Raw genomic sequence first — 8,587 nt, forward strand, 5'->3', positions numbered from 1 at the left:
GGGGGGGGGGGGGCGGTGACGGGGTTCTAAACAAACCCAAGTTAAGACCTTAAAGACCTCCTTCGGAGTGACTCAGGAATCCCGGAATCTAGTTAAAATGCAAACAGTACAGTATAGTTTGTTTTTTTTAAAGGCTCACGTCGATTATTCCTCAAGTTCTACACCTTGTGGGACCGTGAAATACAGATAGAAAAAAATAAAAAACTCTGTGACCTTTTGGCCCCAGCAACATATAAACAATTTATGGGTTTGCAAATAATTTTTCAGTAACATCATCTGGCTTCCTTGAGTAAATATTCTTATACCCACAAACACTGATTATACCCTACCTTACCACACAAAAACAAGTGGACTCCCAAGCAGAAACCTCAAGGGTTTTCCCATGTGTTGGAAGCACCTCTTTCCCCCGTAGGGGAGGAAAAAACCCCACAGTTTTTGTGGTACTATACAGACTGGAACAATTAACCTCTAAGTTGTACACTGTCATATATTCCCTAATTGTATTGTATAGTTTATCATCTTATATACATTTATCATGTCAATATGTGATCATACTAATAGTTTTATGTGTAATTTACCGAAAACATCCTAAATTTATAGACCATTATAGCTTGTAGAAAATATACATTACCACAATTTTATTTATTTTTATTACAAATGGGATATTTATTTGTCAGCACTAAATGCCTGATTTTTTTTAGTCGTTCAATGAACTCTTTTTTTTTAAAGATTTTATTTATTTATTTATCTTTAGAGGGGAAGGAGAGAGGGAGAGAAACATCAATGTATGGTTGCCTTTCATGCGTCCCCTGCTGGGAGTTGGCCTGCAGGGAACCGGCCTGCAACCCAGGCATGTGCCCTGACTGGGAATCGAACCGCAATTGTCTGGTTCGCAGGCCCGCGCTCAATCCACTGAGCTACGCCAGCCAGGGCTGAACTCTTATTTAATTATTTTTCAAGTACAGTTTTCTGTAAATGTGTGATTTTTTGAAATTGTATATTTATTAAAGCTGGGGACAGTGGAACAAGGAAAAGCTTAGGATAGAAGAAGCAATAGGAGAGAGCCTGGGCAGGGCTGCTTTGGCTCTCCAGAATGCTGTGGGAAAGAAGTGAGTGAAGGCACTGAAAAGTCAGGAAAAGGGGGCCTTGGAGGCAGCTTTAGGGGGTTAGCCTGAGCTGGGCTGCTGCTGTCCACTGTTCCCCCAGTTGCAAGTCTCATGAAGAACCTTACAGTTTAGGGGAGAAAAGTAAAGATGCACACCTGAAAGGAGAGCACTAAAGCTCTGACTTTAAACAAATTCTTGGACTGGGAGCTCATGTCCATCAGCTCGTTCAAATTCAGCACCTGTCTCATCCCCAGTAGCCTTTCCAGAACTGCAACCCTCACCATGAAGCAACATGAGTTTTCCCAATTCAAATTTGGACTTCTTCATCATTTTTGGCTTTCCTAACAAAGACATTATGAAGCAGATACACAGATTGGCAAGCCTTTTCTGTGTCTTTTCCAATGCTATCTGGGATCAATTTATTGACGGCTACTTTCAAGTCATTTGTCCACACCTCGCAAGTCATAACTTCCATCATCTTCTTCTGGATTTGGCAGACCCGTTGATGCTGAGCAAAAGAAGTTTTTAAATCTGATTATTGCTTTTTTTTTTGTAAAAGCGACACAGAACAGATGAAGGAAATAACCACCAGTAGTTTTGACATCAACATGAGCTTCAGTCACAGTCTGCGGTTTTTTGACTGTGGAGCACATTTTGTCATGGGTAAAATCCATGCTATGGAAACTAGGCAGGCAGTTTTTGCCCTGAACATCCTCAGTAATTAGCTTGAATTTTCTAAATGCAACTTCTTAATTCTTCAGGTCAGCTAGGCTCCCTTCAAAAATATGACACTTGAGAGCATCAGATTTGATTTTAGTGGCTTGTCTTCTCGTGTCCAGTGCTTCTCCAATATTACATCGAACATAGTTTGTGCTTTGACATCATACTAATCTTCTTAGAAAATCAATCAGCCACTTTCTTTTGGCTCCCTTTTTGCCACCTTTCATAAGGTATCTGTACTTGCTCACCACCGTGGTGCTACTCAGAGAGCCATAAAACCACCACAATGAACTTTATATTTGCCTCCCAGCTACCATAGATTGTAGAAACCTATAAACAGAGAATCTGTCCCAACTTTTTGTGAACCACAGATTTATAAAGATATCCATGCGGCTCTCTTCCTCACCTTCTCGGGCCTTTCCTGGTGACTTATTTAAATTTTCACACACACATACCCATGCTTCCCATCCCCCTTTTCCTGCTTTGTTTTTTGTTTTGTTTTTTTTTTAGTTTGGGATATGACCTTTATTGAGCTTATCCACCGAAGTGGAAATAATGTCTGTACAAAACCAAATGTTTGTTACTATAACTTCTGCATCACAATTAAAATCCAAACAGTTTTTTAAAAACAGTCAACTCAATCAAAACCCACTACTTCAGAATCAATAGCTTCTTTGAAGCCACAGTAACACTTAAATATGGTTAAGACTCGAATGCAGAAATTTGGTTGGTTGGAATGCTAATTAAACTTCCAACTTGCTCAAATAGAATTACAAAAAGGCAAAATTGTGTTTTTCACAGAGATACAGTCCACTGGAATCACCAACACTGGACAGCTGTTAGAGTATTTAGAGTCCTGAGATAATAAGAAATCCCGGCATTCTTTAGACAGTCTTCTGTTGTTCTTTCTTCCCAATCAGAGATTTGTGGATGTGTGGAATGACACCACCACCAGCGATTGTAGCCTTGATGAGAAAGAGTCCAATTCTTCATCTCCACGAATAGCAAGTTGCAAATGACGAGGGGTAATACGCTTTACCTTTAAGTCTTTTGATGCATTTCCTGCCAATTCAAGTCCCTCTGCGGCGAGATACTCCAGAATGGCTGCGCTGTACACAGCAGCAGTCGCGCCCACACGTCCATGACTGGTCGTCTTAGATTTCAGGTGCCGATGAATACGGCCCACCGGAAACTGCAAACCGGCTCTCTGCGAGCGGGAAACCGCCTTTGTCTTGGCCTTTCCGGAGTCTTTCCCAGCCTTACCGCCAGCCATTTCGAATTCTGCTGAAGCTCAAACAAGCAAGGCAGAAAAAGGACTAGTCAGACACCCAGCGAGATCCCACCGCCTACTCCGTTGCACTGCGATTCAAACTGTGCCTCCTGCTTTGTTTTTATCCAAAGCACTGATCACCATCTAACATAGTATACTTTGTACTTAATATTTGTGAACCCTGGGAGAGAAGATCGCTACTACAAAGGGCGACTGGTGGCTACATGCAATCAAATTATTAGAAAACACACAAAAAACCACGAACCTAGCAGCCATTTCTACACAGAGCCCTCTCATGTAAACCGCACTTTAGGGGACAGACTGCAGCGAACTACCTGCCTCTGCACTGAGCTGCCTGCATACACTGTATTTCTGCGATCTGAGCCAACCCTTAAATAAGGAGTGCCTGGAATCCTCTTTCAACCAATAGGACTGAAGCATTCCCCATCCAAATGGAGCTGTGCAGCTATATCTACCCCTTGCCATCAACATCTTCACCAACCAATTGAGCAGATAGATTCTGACCAATCAGAACAGTACATTTTGAACCAATTGAACTTTGACGATTTGAAGTCCTCATTTACATGAAGATGGACCAATCAGGGACCAGGGATAGGGCCTTTGTCTAAGTCAGCTCCCCTCTGGCTCTAAGCGTGCACTTTCCCTCTCTAAGACTATAATTTCCTGGCTGGCCTGCATAGGCAAGAGCGAACTGACACAAAACGGAGCAGACCAGAGCAGATCAAAGCAGAAGAATAGGGCAGAGTTGTCTGGACAGAGAGGGGCTTGGTCCCAGGGCTGCCTCTCAGCTATGCTATTTTCACAGCTGTCCTGTATCACAATTGAGCTGTTTTGAAACAGGTAATGTTTCCTTCTTTACCACACCCCAAATTGGAGATTTCTGTTAGCATTAAATTGGCACCATCAACCATCAGTTAATATATTCTACCAAGAAGGTGAGGGAATTCTTTGGGAATAGGGATTTTTATCTGCTTTTTGTCAGGGCCTAGACTATACCTGACCCATAGTAGGTGCTCAATAAATATTGCTTGTATATTTGATTTATAAAATATATAAATAAAATATATACCACAAGTTTACCTAATATTCATGATCTTATATAGATATAAAATGGACGAATTGCACAGACATGTGCAATACTGAGCAAAACAAGCAGAGTAAAGGAGCACATTTGTATGAGTCTATTTAGTTGAAGTTTGAGAACAGGCAAAAGCAGTAAGAAAAAATCAGGACAGAGGTTACCTTTGCCGGGGGGAGGGTATTGACGAACTGTAGGGAACATGAGGGAGCTTTCTGGAGTATCGAAATATTTTATATCTTAGTCTACATGGTGGTCACACAGGTATATGGACATGCACAATTCATCAAGCCATGCGCTTAGCACTTGTGCACTTTGTAGGGCCAGAAAGAGTGACACCAATTTGTTAGACAAATGGCCAAAGGAAATGAACCTGCAATTCATAGGAAGAATATGAATAGAATGGCCAATAAACAGAAGATGTTTGATCTCAGCTCACAAATAATTAAATACATTAAAACAAAAACAAAGAGATTTTTTTTTTTACTGTCAGATGGGGAGCTAAATTAAGCAATTAAAATTTAAAGGTTGATCAAGTTGTGAGAAACAGGCTCTCTTGGTGTGTTCAGGTATAGCCATAGTGGAGGGAAGTTGAACAATTGTCATTAAAATAAAAAATATTCCCATCTTTTATGTAAAATTGTACAAAATGCTAATTAATCTATAGTGGATGGGTGGTTGCCAGGGAATGGGGTATGAGGAGATAGAGGCGCGGGAGGAAGAAGTAACAAAGGGCCATGAGAAACTTTTGGAGGTGATGGATATGTCTCATTATCTTCTTTGTGGTGATGGTTTCACAAGTGTATACACATGTGACAATGTATTAAAATGTACACTTCAAATGTGTGTAGTATGTGTCGATTATACTAAAGAAAACTATAAAAAGTTCTCCATGACCTCTTAAAAATACGCTCATATCTTTTAATAAAGAAATTGTTTCCTAGCCCTGGCTGGTGTAGCTCAGTGGATTGAGCGTGGGCCTGCGAACCACACAATCCCAGTTCAATTCCCAGTCAGGGCACATAACCTGGGTTGCAGGCTAGTTCCCAGCAGGGGACTCACAAGAGGCAACCATACATTGATACTTCTCTCCTTCTCTCCTTCCTTTCCCCTCTAAAAATGAATAAATAAAATCTTTTAAAAAAAAGGAAATTGTTTCCTTCAGCAACATAGGTGGACGAAGCATACACAAAGGCATTTTATAATTCAGCCAGATAGTACTAATTGAATGACAGCTATTTCAGACACTGGTATAGACAATGGAGTTATAAATAGAGGTAGGATCTCTGCTGTCATGGAACTGACTATATTTGTTACTGGTTTTTAAAAAATGCTCTGGCTGGTGTGGCTCAGTGGATTGAATGCCAGCCTGTGAACCAAAGGGTGGCCAGTTCAATTCCCAGTCAGGGCACATGCCTGGGTTGTGGGCCAGGTCCTCTGTAGGGGGCACTCAAGAGGTAACCACACACTGATGTTTCTCTCCCTCTTTCTCCCTCCCTTTCCCTGTCTAAAAATAAATAAAATAAATCTTTTTTTAAAAACCAAGAAACAGCTAAGGGAAGAGATACATTCTCTTGTAGGGGGCAAATATGGGGAGAAGTGAGCTTGGGAAGGACCAATAACAAACAAGAAAGTCCTGGCAGCATTTACATCCCTGGTGATGCCTGTTTCCATCAGCCCACTTGCCCTTCCCGAAGTTTGTTGTGTGAGTTATAGATTACCCTTCTCATCCAGGCTCATTAAGAGTTGGGCTTCAGAACCCAAGTGTTCATCGATGAATGAATGCATAAACAAAATGTGATATATGAGGTCTCTCCAGAAGGCATCCAGCATGTACTGTGAAAAACAGACATTTATTTATTTTTATTTTTTAAAATATTTTATTTATTTCTTTTTAGAGAGAGGGGAAGGGAAGGAGAAAGTGGGAGAGAAACATCAATGTGTGGTTGCCTCCCAGGGATCCCCTACTGGGGACCTGGCCTGCAACCCAGGCACGTGCCCCGACTGGGAATCGAACCAGCGACCCCTTGCTTCACAGGCCTGTGCTCAATCCACTGAGCTACACCAGCCAGGGCACAGAGACATTTATTGAAGAAGATACAAGATACAAGAAACACTGTACACAGGATAATGATGCCTCAGTTCCCTTCAAAGTAGGTGCCTTGGGACCTCACAGAGTTCTCTCAATCACCATCAGATACCCTGTTGTATTTTCCTGAATCTCAGTGACCATATAAAATCTCTTCCTTTCCAAAGGTGATTTTTAGTTTTGGGAAAAGCCAGAAGTTGCAGGGTGCCAAATCTGGGCTGTAGGGGGTTGAGTCACCTGGGTGATTTGATGTTTCACAAAAAAAACTCTGTGCAAGTGTGAGGAATGAGCAGGCGCATTGTCGTGATGAAGATGCCAATCGCCAGTTGCCCATAGCTGTGGCCTTCTGAATCATCTGACTAGTTCCCATGGAGGAATGTCCATGCTTAATGCAAAATTTGACGTTGCTCTACTTGTTCAGTCATTTTGAATGTGATGGCCACACAGTGCACACGCTCACTCAATGGTGTTTACCACCCCCACTCACTAATACAGCAAAGGCTTCATTGTTCACGCGTGCACATTCCAGGGCACTCTCCTTGGCCTACATCAATGTCACTCAAACCATTCTCATATTATCAATGGCTGGACTTTTTTCCGGACAGACCTTGTATACACACAATGGTATGTTGCTCAGCCTTAAAAGGGGAAGGAAATTCTGACACCTACAACATGGATATATCTTTGAGGACATGATGCTAAGTGAAATAAGCTACAAAAGGCCATATTCTATATTATTCCATGTATATGAGGAACCCAGACTAGTTGTCACAGCGACCGAAAATAGAACAGTGCTCTCCAGGGGTGTCAGGGAACGCCGTCCTATCTCTAGGACTCCCTAATTCAAGGCAGCCTCTCTCCCATTCTTTTCTTCATGCTTTGACTTGATAAATCAACTAAGTTGGGTTTTGGGGTTTTTTTTTTACTTGGGAGAGAAAGGAGGAGGAAGGAGAAAGAAACATAGATTCGTTGTTCCACCTATTTATGCATTCATTGGTTGCTCTTTGTATGTGCCCTGACCAGAGACCGAACCCCACAACTTGGGCGTGTGGGGACGACGCTCTAACCAACCCAGTTACCTGGCCAGAGCTGAGTCAGTTGTTTCTGAAAAACGTCATATATTCTGGATTTGTCTGTTTCTCCCCCGTGACGACATTTAATTTATCCCTCTATCACCTATATTTCCTGTAAATGAAAGTTAGCCTGCTGGTGTGGTTCAGTGGATTGAGCATTGCCCTGCAAACTGCAAGGTTGCAGGTTTGATTCCTGGGGCACATACCTGGGATGCTGGCTGGGTCCTGGTCGGGGGTGTGCCAGAGGCAACTAGTCAAAGCTTCTCTCACACATTGTTGTTTCTCTCCCTTTCTTTCTCCCTCCCTTCCTCACTCTCTCTCAAAATGAATAAACAAGCTAACTCTTTAAAAAGAGTTAGCTCTCAAGGCCTTGTTAAATCCAGTTTCAAGTTTTTTGAGGTCAGCGCTGCAAACATCACGCAGCATCATTTCTGGAGGCCAATGACGTTAGGTTGTCCTGCTTTCCTCCCAGTGGAGATTAATCCAGTCAGGTGGCCTCAGCCGGATCCCTCTGTGGGAGTTTCCTACCAGCATTTCATCTCATGCTTTTATCCATTGATGACCATTGACGGCATCAACGGTCTCACCAGGGATTGCAAAACGATGAGTTCTGAATTTTATCATTCCTTCCACATGTATTAGCCGGAATGCAAAATACTGAGCTTCTAGTTTTATTATTTCACCCACATTTATTAACAAGAAGTATGCTGTAGAGAAAAGCTTTCCCTCACCAACTAGGGATATTTGGTTATCCCAAAACACAGTTCATACAGGAAAGGCAAGGGAAGAGAAGGCAGCAGCAGCCCTCCCTCGGGGCGCTGGCTGAGGTATCCTGAGGGCTGGAATATCGTCTGGAAAATGGAGGCCACTCAATAAGCATTTTTAAAACCCACCTGAAAGCCATATATTAGAATACGGTGTAACTCTTTGAAAAGGATAAAGCAAATTTGTATCTATCTGTTTTGACATGGCATAATACTTATATTGTTGAGTGGAAAAGGTCGCAGAACAGTAAATAATATGATTTTTCAACTTTTATTAAAAATGTATATTTTATTTATTTATTTATTTTAAGATTTTATTTATTCTAGAGGGGAAGGGAAGGAGAGAGAGAGAGAGAGAGAGAAACATCAATGTATGGTTGCCTTTCATCCGTCCCCTGCTGGGAACTGGGAACTGGGAACCTGGAACTGGCCTGCAACCCAGGCATGTGCCCTGACTGGGAATCGA

General features: G+C 42.1%; 2 pseudogenes; both read right to left on the reverse strand.

Moving 5' to 3' along the window:
• Positions 1 to 1,247: 1,247 nt before the first annotated feature.
• On the reverse strand, positions 1,248 to 2,285 carry LOC118974520 (40S ribosomal protein S3a-like; annotated as a pseudogene).
• Positions 2,286 to 2,324: 39 nt separating this feature from the next.
• LOC118974555 (histone H2A.Z-like) lies at positions 2,325 to 3,187 on the reverse strand (annotated as a pseudogene).
• Positions 3,188 to 8,587: the final 5,400 nt, after the last annotated feature.

The sequence above is a fragment of the Sturnira hondurensis genome, unplaced genomic scaffold, assembly GCF_014824575.4.
Source record: "Sturnira hondurensis isolate 20B ecotype Veracruz unplaced genomic scaffold, ASM1482457v3 Scaffold0019433, whole genome shotgun sequence".
Lineage (NCBI taxonomy): Eukaryota > Metazoa > Chordata > Mammalia > Chiroptera > Phyllostomidae > Sturnira > Sturnira hondurensis.